A 12,647-nucleotide genomic window follows, 5' to 3' on the forward strand; every position below is an offset into this window, starting at 1 on the left:
GGATAAATGGCGCTCAGGCAGGTAAACGGTAAGGTACAGCGAGAGAAAAGAAGAACAATGACTTCACGGTGCAAACAGGTCAGGGGAAGACCCAAAACCCCTGTGTAAGGTGTGGGCAAAAACCCATGCCAAAACAATTATAAACAAGCCCTGCGCACTCGTTTACGATAAATAAGACATTCACAGAATAGTCAAAGTAGTTCAACACTTGTCGTTCTGTGAATGTTGTTTTAATTCAAGATGAGTTCATCAATACAAAGAGCGCCAGCCGACACGTGTTTCGTCAACAGGTAGAAACCTGTGACCCTTCAGGGCTGATGTAAGTGAGTTAGGGATGGAAATCGAGATGTCGGTGAAACTTCAAAAGGATCCGAGGTAGAAAACGGGTGTTTGAATCACAGAAACTGGAGTAAACAGATCTCACGGGCGGATGCGACCGTGTACCAATGGAGCCTGGTGTAGGCGGGTAAAGAACAAGAGTGTCTCACTCGCCGTCCTGGATAATATGCCCCCAAGTTGCCAAATTGTTCCGAACAGTACATCCACTGGCAAATATTAGCATTATACCACAAATGTATGTTGGCAAATGCAGTTATTTAAAGACGTTTCATCATGTTTTTTAATTTGTCATGCTGTCCATCTGCCCAGCTGTTGGGCTATAATTCATGAAAGGCAGCACAAAGAGTCACATAAAAGAAGCACATTTTCTGTGTTTATCAATTCTTAAAAATAAATGCAGACAGAGAACACATTGTTTTCTGTCTGTATTTTTCTATAATAATCCGTAAAAACGGAAAACAGGGTACCTTAGGTATTACCCATAAAGCTGCTCAGCCTAGATCCTTTCAATTTATTTCAGGAATGCCCCGCTGTGTGCTGCTACTGCCACCAAAATAAATTAAGAGTGAAGCCTGAGAAGCTTTAGAAAGGGCTTTTCTGTAGCCCCGGGGAGTCCCCGTGCACACCCGACAGACGCACACAAGCAAAGCGCTCCTTGTTCAGTGTACCGGCGTCTGCTGCGGAGGTGGTACGGCACAAGGCGTTTGCATCTCAATAGAACGCAAGGCTTTTGCTGGCTGATTTTGCTTTGCCCCTGAAATGCCCTGGGAAGGATTCCACCGTTTAATAAAAGGACTGTGCACTGTTTGTAAACTAATTAAAAGAAATGCACTGGTTTAGCCCTGTGCTCATAAAATAATGTGCAATATTTTAATCAGTAATGTGTCTTACTAATATATCTACTGACGTCCCTTCTCTTTTCCAGGTCCTGGGGCTCACATACACTGGCTCTGGGAGTGCCTGAACCTAAATGTGTTTCTCTACAGATGAAAGTGAACATCATCAAGATTCCAACAGATAAAAACAAACCAACATAAGGCAAAACTGAAATCAGGACACCATGCTAACGCATGAACATTAAACACTTGTTGCAAGTACATCCTGGTATCTCTCCCTTGAGTGACTTTACAACTTGTACATTTGCAATTTTTTCTGTTTGTATCTCTTATGTAACTCATGTCCTTGTGTAACGCAACTGGTTCTTTTGTAAAGCGCTCTGACACCATCGGGTAATGTTCGCGCTATATAAAATAGCATTAAATAAATAAATAAATCCTGTGTGTGTGCCAATATTAAAAGACCAACCCTTTTGAGGGCCGGCCGAGCATTCTGGCTTTGTTTTGTTCAAATAAATGCAGTGCCTCATGAGATAATAAAGTCGGAGGAGTTCTAATTAAGCGTGACTAATGCATTTTAATGTGGTGATGCGGTCATCTGCATTAAAATGCGTTAGTCTAACCCCTGATGCATGATACTTGGCAGGGCTGTACCTGCCAACTCACTCCCACTGTGTTTGACACAATATTGGCCCCCTTCCCATGATCACCTGGTGAGGAGCCGAAATCAGCCACCCTCAGCAATCTTTTGGGGCATATTTAAAAGGTGAGGCCCCTAACACCACTGGAACATGATTAAAAGTGACATTCTTGTGGCGATGAGGCTTGTAAATATGCCCCCAAGGGCCATATGTACAAGAGAAGTGGCAGAGACGGCGTGAGGTCGGGAAGGTGTACGGGCGCCTTTACCTACGAGGAACTGTCTCGAGGTACCCACAGCCGAATCTCATAGGGAATTCTTCCTGCTTTTCTTGGAATACTACTTCCACGCTCTCCTAAGTGACACTAGATTAATAATTATAGGCCACACACCTTCTTTGCTTATCACAAAATAGCTTTCTGGTCCTGAAGAAGCGCATGGGATCTCCTCCTGGGACCCTGATATAGCGCAAAACATGTTGATCTAGGGGTATGTTATTTATTTAGCTACACAGGGCCGTTATATCCCTCACAGCAGCACCACTTTTTTTTTTTTTTTTACTAATGACAGAGGGACCCCCTTTTTTCAATAAATTCTTCAAGCACCTCTCCATTCATTTTTTAACTTCACGCTAGGACACCACTGCCACTTACCCACACACCCATACAGCTTTATTGAAAATATCTCCGAAAAAGTGACTCTTCGGGGGACCCGTAGGGCATTGCAGTGCCGGCCCGACGAAGAGCAATAGCCCAATGATGAAGCATGACAACCTTCTGGGTGTGTGACGGCATCATGAACAGGACACACTGTCCCCCCCAAACACAGTAGTAGAATGACAAGAGCTCTTTACACTTTTTTCCAATGATAGGAACGATGACTCTTGTTGGTTATAAGGAGCGTGTTGAAACCCTTCCTGGCTTAATGACACGCTCTGCCACTTCTGATATGCACGGCTGCACCATATTTACAAGAATATGGTGAAACCCTGAGCGCAAGGGTGTCTGCGTGCAGGGGAAGATTGTTTATGCACAGGAAGGTCCCCTTCTTGCACATAAACAATCATGAAATGCTGTTTTGTAACTTTTATGAGTGCTGCTTAATGCAGCACACACAGAAGTTGCAAAACAGCTTCCTGTACATAAACCATCATTGGCCTTTTTCTGTTTTCATGTGTGCTGCACAAAGTAGCACACATGAAAACTGCAAAAACAAGGAGAAATAAAACATTTCTCCTTGCTTCGCCAGGTTAAGACCAGGTTTTCCAGGGTCTTGATTCTGGCGCTGCCTCCTATTTACGCCTCCCTTGTAAATGGGAGGCAGCCTCAGAATCAATGGGTGTTGGAGTGGAACGCCCACCGCAATACCCATTGCCCTCCTCTTTCACGCTAAGCATAGCTTGAAAGGGGACAATGCAAACGCTGCAAAGCGGATGACGCAGATTTTATCCACCTTGGCTGGCTCTGCAAACCTATAGCGACGTACTAGTCACAGATAATGGGCATAGTGACCGAGATGATAGGGGTGGAGATTGCATGTACACTGGAGCTATGTCTATTAGGCCTGCTGAAAATGATATCTGGGGCGTAAGTTAGCAGCGGTGGCCCCATTACTGGCTAAACGCCGAATATCAATCTGTTGGGGTGGGAAAAATGTACTGCATAAAGAAAAGGCTGGCTACGTGATATGGTCTACTGTAAAACACAGCTGGAAAACTATGCAAAAGAGCTACCTGAAGCCTCACGATGGCGAGATATCTGGGCCCCATATGTTGTTTATATGATGAATGCAAACTCAAACTTAACAGACTAATATATACAAATGTGGGGATAGTATAATCTGCTGTGATCGATAACACGTGCTTTTACCTTTTTTCATTGTTAAGTACAAAGCGGCGATGGCCTCCCACGATAGAGGAATGGGCTATGTACAGATCAAGGAATCGCATAGGATGGAGATTGTTCTCACTGTTATTTTTTATGGTTATGCAGAATATTTGTCACTGCATTGCACAGCGGCACCATATGCTATGTAATCGGACATGTGTAACATGGCAATGTGGAACTGTAACAATTGTCCTCTGTGTTATCAAAATCAATAAAAAGAAAAATATTACTAATAAAAAATAAATTTAAAAACAGCATAGCGTGAAAGGGGGCCTTATTTACAATATCAAGCAATAGGAGAGCGAGGAATAGAGGGGGAACCGTCCCTATCGCCTGTATGAATCAAGTAAACAATGTGGACGTCCCCAGACCTGTGTGGGGATTGGACTCACTGTAGTTGATTTACAGTGCCAAGGAATCCTTCGATTCTTTTAAAAGAGCCCTCACACACCAACTTAGTTGGTGTTATGCTTCATCATCGGGGACCCAACCGGGTAGCCGAATGCCGCCCAGTTGTGCTACGACGCCTGATTACAGTGGAGCAGGTGTGGTGCAGTGGTGTGATGAAGTGAAGTGTGAGTTAAAAATACCTCTGGGAATCCTGACCATGGAAATTTTATTCATGGTGGCCCAGGGTATGTTAAAAATTACGAAAGACAACTAGTGAAGTCATTAGTCTCTTAGTTGTCGACTTGGGTCAACATGTTTCAGCCCACGATTAAAGGTATGAGGGGCTTTCGTCAGGACCAGGTGAAAAGTGTGAAAAAGTGGATGGCAAAATTACGTCATGTGTGTAGAATGGCCACACTTGCTAAGGTGTGTTGGGAAAAATAGGAGTGTTTGGATTGCGCCAAACAACCGAAATTGAGGTACCAGTGAAATAAATGACAGACAAGACACATATAACAATTTTAGAAGCAACATTAAAAGAGTAATCTTTAGTCTGGGCAACATGTGCCTGTCAATTCATGGTGGGCACATACGTGAGTCCAAGAGGATAATGCCGGGTGATCAGGTGCTATAAAGGTACAAAAGCATATGGCAATTAGCCGTTTTGTATTATAATAGTGCATGTTTATAGTGCAGGCGGTACGGGTTGCATGCTGGGCCGTGGTATAAAATACATAAGGCTCAGATCGCCAGTTTGAGCCACGAGGGCATACTTCCAGTAGGTGGTGTTGCATGGTGTGCTCATTACCAAGTGCCTATAGGTATGCCACTAAATCAACAAGTAGTTAGTTAAAAATGAAGGCATCAATCATACGGGATGAAAATCAAAGAACATAGTTACATTAAATTGTAGTGTTAGGCAGCCGATCGGAGGCACAGGAGAGGAACTGTCTCTGGTCCCACTCTGCGGGGAGGAGTGAAAAGATGAAAGAATGAGGGGTCAGGTTAACCTGTAGCCCAGAGCTGTACTAATTTAGGTACGCCTGGCTGGTGTAATTGCGCAGGGTGCCGTCGCGTCATGTAGTATGGGCGCTAGGTGCGAGAAGTCGCTATGCGCAGGCAAGACAGTGGCAGTTATGACACTGAAGATTAAAAATCAAGCGCGGGGTGAAAGTCTGAAGCGGGCGTGAGCGGGAACTTACTGGAGTCTGTTGGCGGTTCCCACTTTAAACCTACTGCGGCTCCCTGGGTCCCGGCTGCTAAAAGTTGGTGCTCCGGGAGACAGACTAAATGCGGAAGTGGCGGCACTGGGGTGAAACACACTGGCAGCCAAGTTTTGGAACTCTCTCCTACTGTCTATCCACAGCCTAAATAATTACTTGGCATTCCATAAGGCAACTAAGACTCATCTTTTCCCCTCACTGTAGGTCCCTGTGCTTTTCCTGGTGGTCTTCTCCATTCGACTGTTATTAGCGCCTGGACGCCCCTTTGCTGGGGCAGCCGTGTGCTCTATAAACTATATAACATAACATAACATTAAGCCACGTTAGGTGGTTTAACGCCACCTTGTAAACATTGGGTAGATATCAACTCCACCAGAGCTTCGGAAAATGAAGCGCTCCAGCAGCGTTAGGCACTTGTAAATATGCCCCAGCATGTGTCCGACATAGAAAAGAAAAACAAGCAGGGGCAGCATCGGCTAAACATCCAGGGGCTCTTTTACAAGCCCCGTGCGCCGCCAGTGCGTCACTTTTAATATGGAAAAAGTGACTCACCAGCAGCGCAAGTGGCTTGTAAATAAGCCCCCCAGTGATTCTGGACAAGTCACTTAACAACATGAATGTGATCTTGTTTAAAGTAACAAAAAATGAATGTGAACTTGTGTAATGGGAGGAGCTAAAAAGAAACGTTTAGAGGTTTGAAAAAAACCGCAATAGGTTGGCAAGTGACAGCGCATGTGCGCTGCCCGCAGGCTAGAACTAAAAGGCATTCATCTACTCACGCTTTTTTAAAGCAGGTTGTTGATGTGCCAGCTTTGAAGCCTGCAGCTTGACCCAGAAGCACTTTTATAAACTGCAAAATAACACAAAATAATACAGACATCTTAACTGAAATACAACAATGTTGTGCTTTCAGGTGTACGTTACAAACTATCATGGGGCATATCAACAACAACCGGCGATAATTATCGCTAAGCGCACTTAGCGCTAGGATAATTATCGCCGGCTAGCGTTGATTTTTATCGCTGAGATAGCGTGCTATTAGCAACGCTTATCTCAATAGCAATAAAAATCCTCACGCTAAGTGGCTAACGTGAGATTATCGCTGGAAACCCAGCGATAATCTCACGTTAACTTGTTGATAGGGACAGACAAACTTAGCCATAGGTCGAAACTTAACACAAAATAAAAATGATGGAGGTTGAGCCCACCAAACATTATAGTCACCATATAATATAAGGATGGGCCATAAATTATTAGAATTTACAACACAATGGTCCAGACTTACAAAAATTCATAGAACGCAGTAGCCAAACATGCTGCGCTGCGTTGCGTGGAAGGGAGGTAGAAGGAGAGCACCATATCTACAAAGATATGTCTCCCTTCTCCCTTTCCCTAGCGCCAGTGCTGATTTCAGTTATTGTGCGCCAGGCACACAACTTAGCACCATAGTGCCAGGGTGCGTGCCTTAGTCTGCCATAGGTTTTGAACGAGAAGAATTTCTAAATGTAGACATGCTTTAAAAATTTCCCTAATTTGTATGTGTGCTGCACAGTGCAGCACGCAAGAAAAGCCAGAGAAGAAAGGAGAAACAAAAAAAATTCTCCTCTTAACTCCTTCTTTTAAATGGTTTAACTTTTGGCGCTATACTCTGTCTGCTACTGTTTGTAGATAGTGTTTTAAGTCAAAAGGCATGGGTGGTTGCATGTGAATTCCCATGTAATGCCCCATGGTGCTAAATAACGGAAAGCAATGCTTTGCGCTGATTTGTGTTACTTTCAGGGGGGCAGATTTACAATAAACTAACGCAACGCAGTGCAGCAAGTCATTTTGCTGCACCGCGCTGCGTTAGTTTGGAAGCACAGGTAAGCAACATATTTACAACAATCTGTTGCATCTCGGTGCTTCCCCCTGAGCTGGCGCACAAACTGCTGCAATGCGCCGACGCCATGGTGCAAGTATGCCGGCGCCACGATGATGATGTTTATATGCAGGAAGGGTTTCCTTCCTGCACATAAACAATCAGAAATTGTGTATTACAACTTCTATGTGTGCTGCATTAGCACGCATCACTTTATGTCCCTGTAGAGTCAGCAGCAATGGGGTGCCGTACCGCAGGTCGCTACTAGATGTCCCTGTGGAGTCAGCAGGACTGGGTTGCAGTACTGCAGATCGTTACTAGATGTCCCTGAGGAGTCAGAAGCACAAAGTGCAGTACCACAGGTCGCCACTAAATGTCCCGGTACAGTCAGCAGCACAAAGTGCAGTACCACAGGTCGCTACTAAATGTCCCGGTGGAGTCAGCAGCACAAAGTGCAGTATCACAGGTCCTTACGAGATTCATAGCTGCCAGGGTTTCAGAATGCAATGTGTGACATTTTCATAATTTCAATGTAATTATGAGTGCCATTTCAACAACTATGAGTGAGGTGACAGCGCGCCACTAGGCAAGGTCACCATTGTTTTTAGCCTAATTTGTGCTTTGTGTTGGGTTTTAACAAACTGTAATCTCTGTTTACTTTAGAATTTTAACAACAAAGCTTACTTGTGCATTTTGCTCGATTCTCCCGCCGTCCCCGGTCCGCTGCAGCGTCAGTTGTTTGCGTGGAGGGATGTGGCTCCGCCCTCCACCCCTCATTTCCGCTATCGGGGGCATTACATAAGCAAAATGGGAGCCCAGCCGCGCAGCGGACACGCCGCCGGTGCGCCAAAGGCAAGCCCGTCTGTGCCAGTTTGTCATGTCAGGTCAGGAACGCCCACTTTGCATCTCATTAGAGATGCAAAGCTGGGCGTTAAGATTCCCGGCGCTAAAGCAAGGTTTCACGCGTTAACACCTTGTGAAAACGGCCGCAAAAGCGGCGATAATTTATTATCGCCGCCTTGTAAATCTGCCCCAGAGTCGGCGCTCTTGGCTGTGACAGAACATCTCTGGACAGCTTTAGACGCTGGGCAGACGTCGGCACTGGTCCTTCAGGATCTCAGTGCCGCGTTTGGCACTGTGTCCCACGCCACCCTGTTGCGGCACCTGGAGGAGGCTGGAATCATTGGCTCAGCCTTGAAGTGGCTGGCCTCATTCCTCACGGATAGGATGTTTCAGGTGATAGCTCCCCCCTTTACCTCGGGCATCCTTCCCATCAGGCAAGGGGTACCACAGGGCTCTTCCCTGAGCCCTCTGCTTTTCAATCTTTACGTACAACCTCTGGCTGTAGTAGCCAAGAGCAGAGTGCTGACCATGGTCTCCTACGCTGACGACACACAGTTGGTGGTGGATCTCTCGAGTGGCTCCAAGCAAGACCCTTTTAGATTTCAAGGTGATCTTGCGGCAGTCGCCGAGTGGAGGACCGCCAACTGTCTCCAACGGAATGCCAACAAGTCGGAGGTGTTGTTGGTGGGAAAGGACCATGGCTTATGGAATGAGCTCTGGTGGCCCAAGAGCCTAGGCACTGACCCCGCACCCAAGAAGGCAGTGAAGACCTTAGGGGTCTGGATGGATGCTTCCCTTAATTTCCAGACTCAAACTAAAAAGGTGGCGGGAACCTGCTTTGGATTGCTGCGAGGACTCAAACCCATCCTGGGCTTCTTTGGTGCCCCTACCAGGCAGATCATCATCCAGGCCCTGATTATGTCAAGACTTGACTACGCCAGCTCACTGTATCTGGGAACGAACAAGACAGAAATACAGTGGCTACAGAGAGTTCAGAATGCGGCCGCAAGCTCTCTCCTTGGTCTGCGTAGAGCCTGCTCAGTTACAAGGGCCAGTCACCGTCTCCACTGGCTGCCTGTTGCTAGGCAAATTGAGTTTAAGGCTCTCTGTATAGCCTTTAAAGTCCTGAAACTTGCCTCCTGGAATATCTTGACCAACTTGCTTCTAACCTATGATCCCTCCCGCCAGCTCCGCTTCATGGGACAAAACCTAGGGGTGGACCCCCGAGTCAGGAGGGTCTGTGCCGGAGGTCGTTCTTTTCAGAACAGAGCAGCCATCCTCTGGAATTTGTTGTCGGCCCACATTCGGGGTCTTAATAATTACCTTGAATTCAGGAAACCCATAAAAACCTTTCTCTTCCCCACTCCGTAGGTCTCCCTGGGCTCTCTCCGATCTTGGTCACCTCATTGCTGTTCAGCGCTGAGATGTCTCTTTGCTGGGCAGCTGTTGTGCTTTATAAAAACCACTAACATAACATAACATAACTTACTTTCTCGCGGGCAAAATCAGACAATGAAGATGATTGCGATTTGCCACTCTTTAACAGTGACCCTCAAGTATCCATAACCACTTTCTCACATGCTTTTATTTTGTTTTTGAGAGCTACTCATACCAGTGTAGTGTGTCAGAGCACTGAACATCACACAGGGACAATGAATCATACATGTGTAAAGCAGTGTATAGGAAATGTTACCTAAGAAGTGTAGGAAAGGAATCATAGGTCATTCATGCTGGGTATAGTTTAAAAGTGCTTGATCTGAAGAAGCACAAACTCATCTCCTTATTTATGAGGCCTTTCATCACTCTTACGCCGCTGGTGCATCACTTTTTGTGACGCTGAGGCAGCGTAAAAAATGTGCCATGTTGAGCCCTATTTACAAAGTGACGCATCTAGGCAGATGCGTCACTTTGTAAACCCCTGCGTCACATAATACCTGCATCAGGTATAATGTATGAAGGGTGGGCTTACCCCCAAAAAAGCCTGGTAGAAGTGGGGCAGTTAAATCTATAAGATTTCACTGCCCCACTTCTAAGACACAATTGCGTCAATATCTTACGCTTGCCTCACAGCAGGCGTAAGACTGACGCTGGCCCATTAATGCATGGGACTTGCCCCATGCGAAAGGAAACATTGCTGAAGTTGCATCTGTTTTCAGACACACCGCAGCAATGCATCACTTTTGCACCTACAGACACGTCAGAAATACTGACATATCTGTAACTCCTTGCAACATGATGTGTCATACAGTAAATATGACGCATCCATGATTTCACAAGGAGGTAGCACTGAGAAAAGGCGCTTCGCTGTTTTCACGTAGCGATGCGTCACTTCTCATAAATAAAATATACCTCCATGGTTGGGGGTTGTCTTTTCTAATAAGAATTGATTTCTACTCAACTGAACCCTTTTTGCAACATTAGGATAATTAAAGACTGGGCCGAACTTAATTGTCCGATTTACAAGCCCCTTGCGCAGCTGGTGCGTCATGTTGTGTGACACACCGGCGGGCAACCTGCTGCATGATATTAACAAGCACAAGTAATGCCATCCTGCATGGCTTTACCTGTGCTTGTAAATATTGCCCCTTTTCACTAAAAACTTTGGGGGATATGCACAATAGAAGTGGTGGAGTGAGGCGTTAAACTATTCCACGGCCTCATAAGGCCCGATTTTTCCACTAGGCAATGGGCACAGGAACACACAGATACACTTTGTTCCCTACAAGCTGACATGATCGCTTCAAAACATTTACAGACACGTGTGAATATCTACAATCTAGTGATCCGTGTAGTTGCGGGTAAACCTGGGTACACATACTTAACATATAATGAAGGCGAAACAGTACCCATAGCATACAAATCACACTTGTACAGAGATACAGATATTCTGACGGCCGTAGAGACTGCGGTAGTGAGAGAAAGAGCGCAGCCTCAGGGGAAACAAATAATTGTCGTGACTCTAGTACCGGCCTTTAGAGGCTGCTACATAGGCAAGCATCCCAAACGCTAAAGCCTTACATCCGGGATGGATACAATGGGCTAATTCTCTCACTGCATCAGATGTAGAATATAGATACTACTCAAGTCTAAAAACACATGCATTCCTGCAATATGAACAAGAATATCCTCTACCAAATGAAATAATGCCTCTAGATCAGTATGAATACTTAATTTACACTGACCGATCTGCGCAGGCAGCCATAGAAAGTAAACAGCAATTCAGCGCGGCGTATGTGATGGCAAAAGGTTGTATGCAGGACGGCAAGTTCCATCCAAGCTGTACAAAAACACAGTTCCTAGGGGAATGCACGGCTCACCTGGCAGAATTAAAAGCTTTGATACTGGCATTGGTAAATACGGATCGAGAATTCCCCACACTAATTGTGTGTGAATCTTTTTACTGTGTCCAGTCATACAATGAATATCTTCACTACTGGGGTTTAAAGATTCAAAAGGTGGCACAATTAAGAATAAAATGCTATCGGAAAAGGTAGCTAAGTTGAAAAATGAACTACCAAGAACTCACGTGATACACACACTGAGTCATCAACGTGATGGCGTTCACGTTGAAGGGAATTCATTGGCTGATGAAGCTGCAAAGGGGGCAGTATAACTGCTTTGGTAGCTGCAATTACTCGTTCGAGAACGAGAATAGACGGACAGATAATTGTAGTTGTCACTGCTTCACGCACAAACAGCCCAGCAATACCGAAAGATTTTCCACTCAAGTACTCCTACAAGTTAGATATAAACAACATTCCATATGCTCAGATTCCTAAGTGGGGGATAGAGTAATACTAGCTGCACACAAGGGTCTAGGTTCTGCACACACTGGAGTTCCCGCGACATTTTCTTTACTGAAACAATGCTATTGGTGGCCAGGATTACTAACACACACAAAGAACTTTGTCTTGAAGTGTGACGTTTGTCAACAGATGAAGGGCTCCACCGTGAAACGTCCTGCACAGACACCTCTACTAATATCAGACAGACCATTAGCTTGCGCCTATCTGGACCACTGAGGCCCACTACACTCAGATGGGGCCTATAAATGTATCATGGTCAAAGTGGATTCATGCTCAAGATTCCTATGGGTATGACCTCAGCGCATGGCTGACGCTCAAACTGTTATAAAAGATTTGTGAGTCTTTATGAGATCATACGCGGTTGGCACATTACATTCTGACCCTGGCCCCACGTTTAGCTCTCTGGCTTACAAGGAAGCCATGGAAGGTTTGGGTGTGGCTCCTCACCGTGCCATCCTGAGGGAAATTCGCTAGTGGAGAGGAAAAACCGGGACTTAAAGCATTCTTTAAAAGCTAGGGTATTAGGTTCCGGTCACTCACCTATATGGGGTACAGCGTGCCCTCAATTATATGCCAAGAAGCTCTCTAGGTGGGTCACTCCTTACGAGGTTCTATTTGGGACGAGAATGTGGGTACCTGATCTTGATTGTGAAGGCACAGTGGATGATGAAAAACATTTTGACATCAATAAACGTTTGGCTGTTTTACAGGATCTGAATGTATTCAGGACACGACAAAGTAATGTCCATATAAAGCAGGGCGCCACTGGGGAAGTAAAATCAGTAACAGCAAGACATGTCAGGATTCCTAAAGTCAGGGATCTGGT

Source organism: Triturus cristatus, chromosome 2_2 (assembly GCF_964204655.1).
Source record: "Triturus cristatus chromosome 2_2, aTriCri1.1, whole genome shotgun sequence".
Taxonomy (NCBI): Eukaryota; Metazoa; Chordata; class Amphibia; order Caudata; family Salamandridae; genus Triturus; species Triturus cristatus.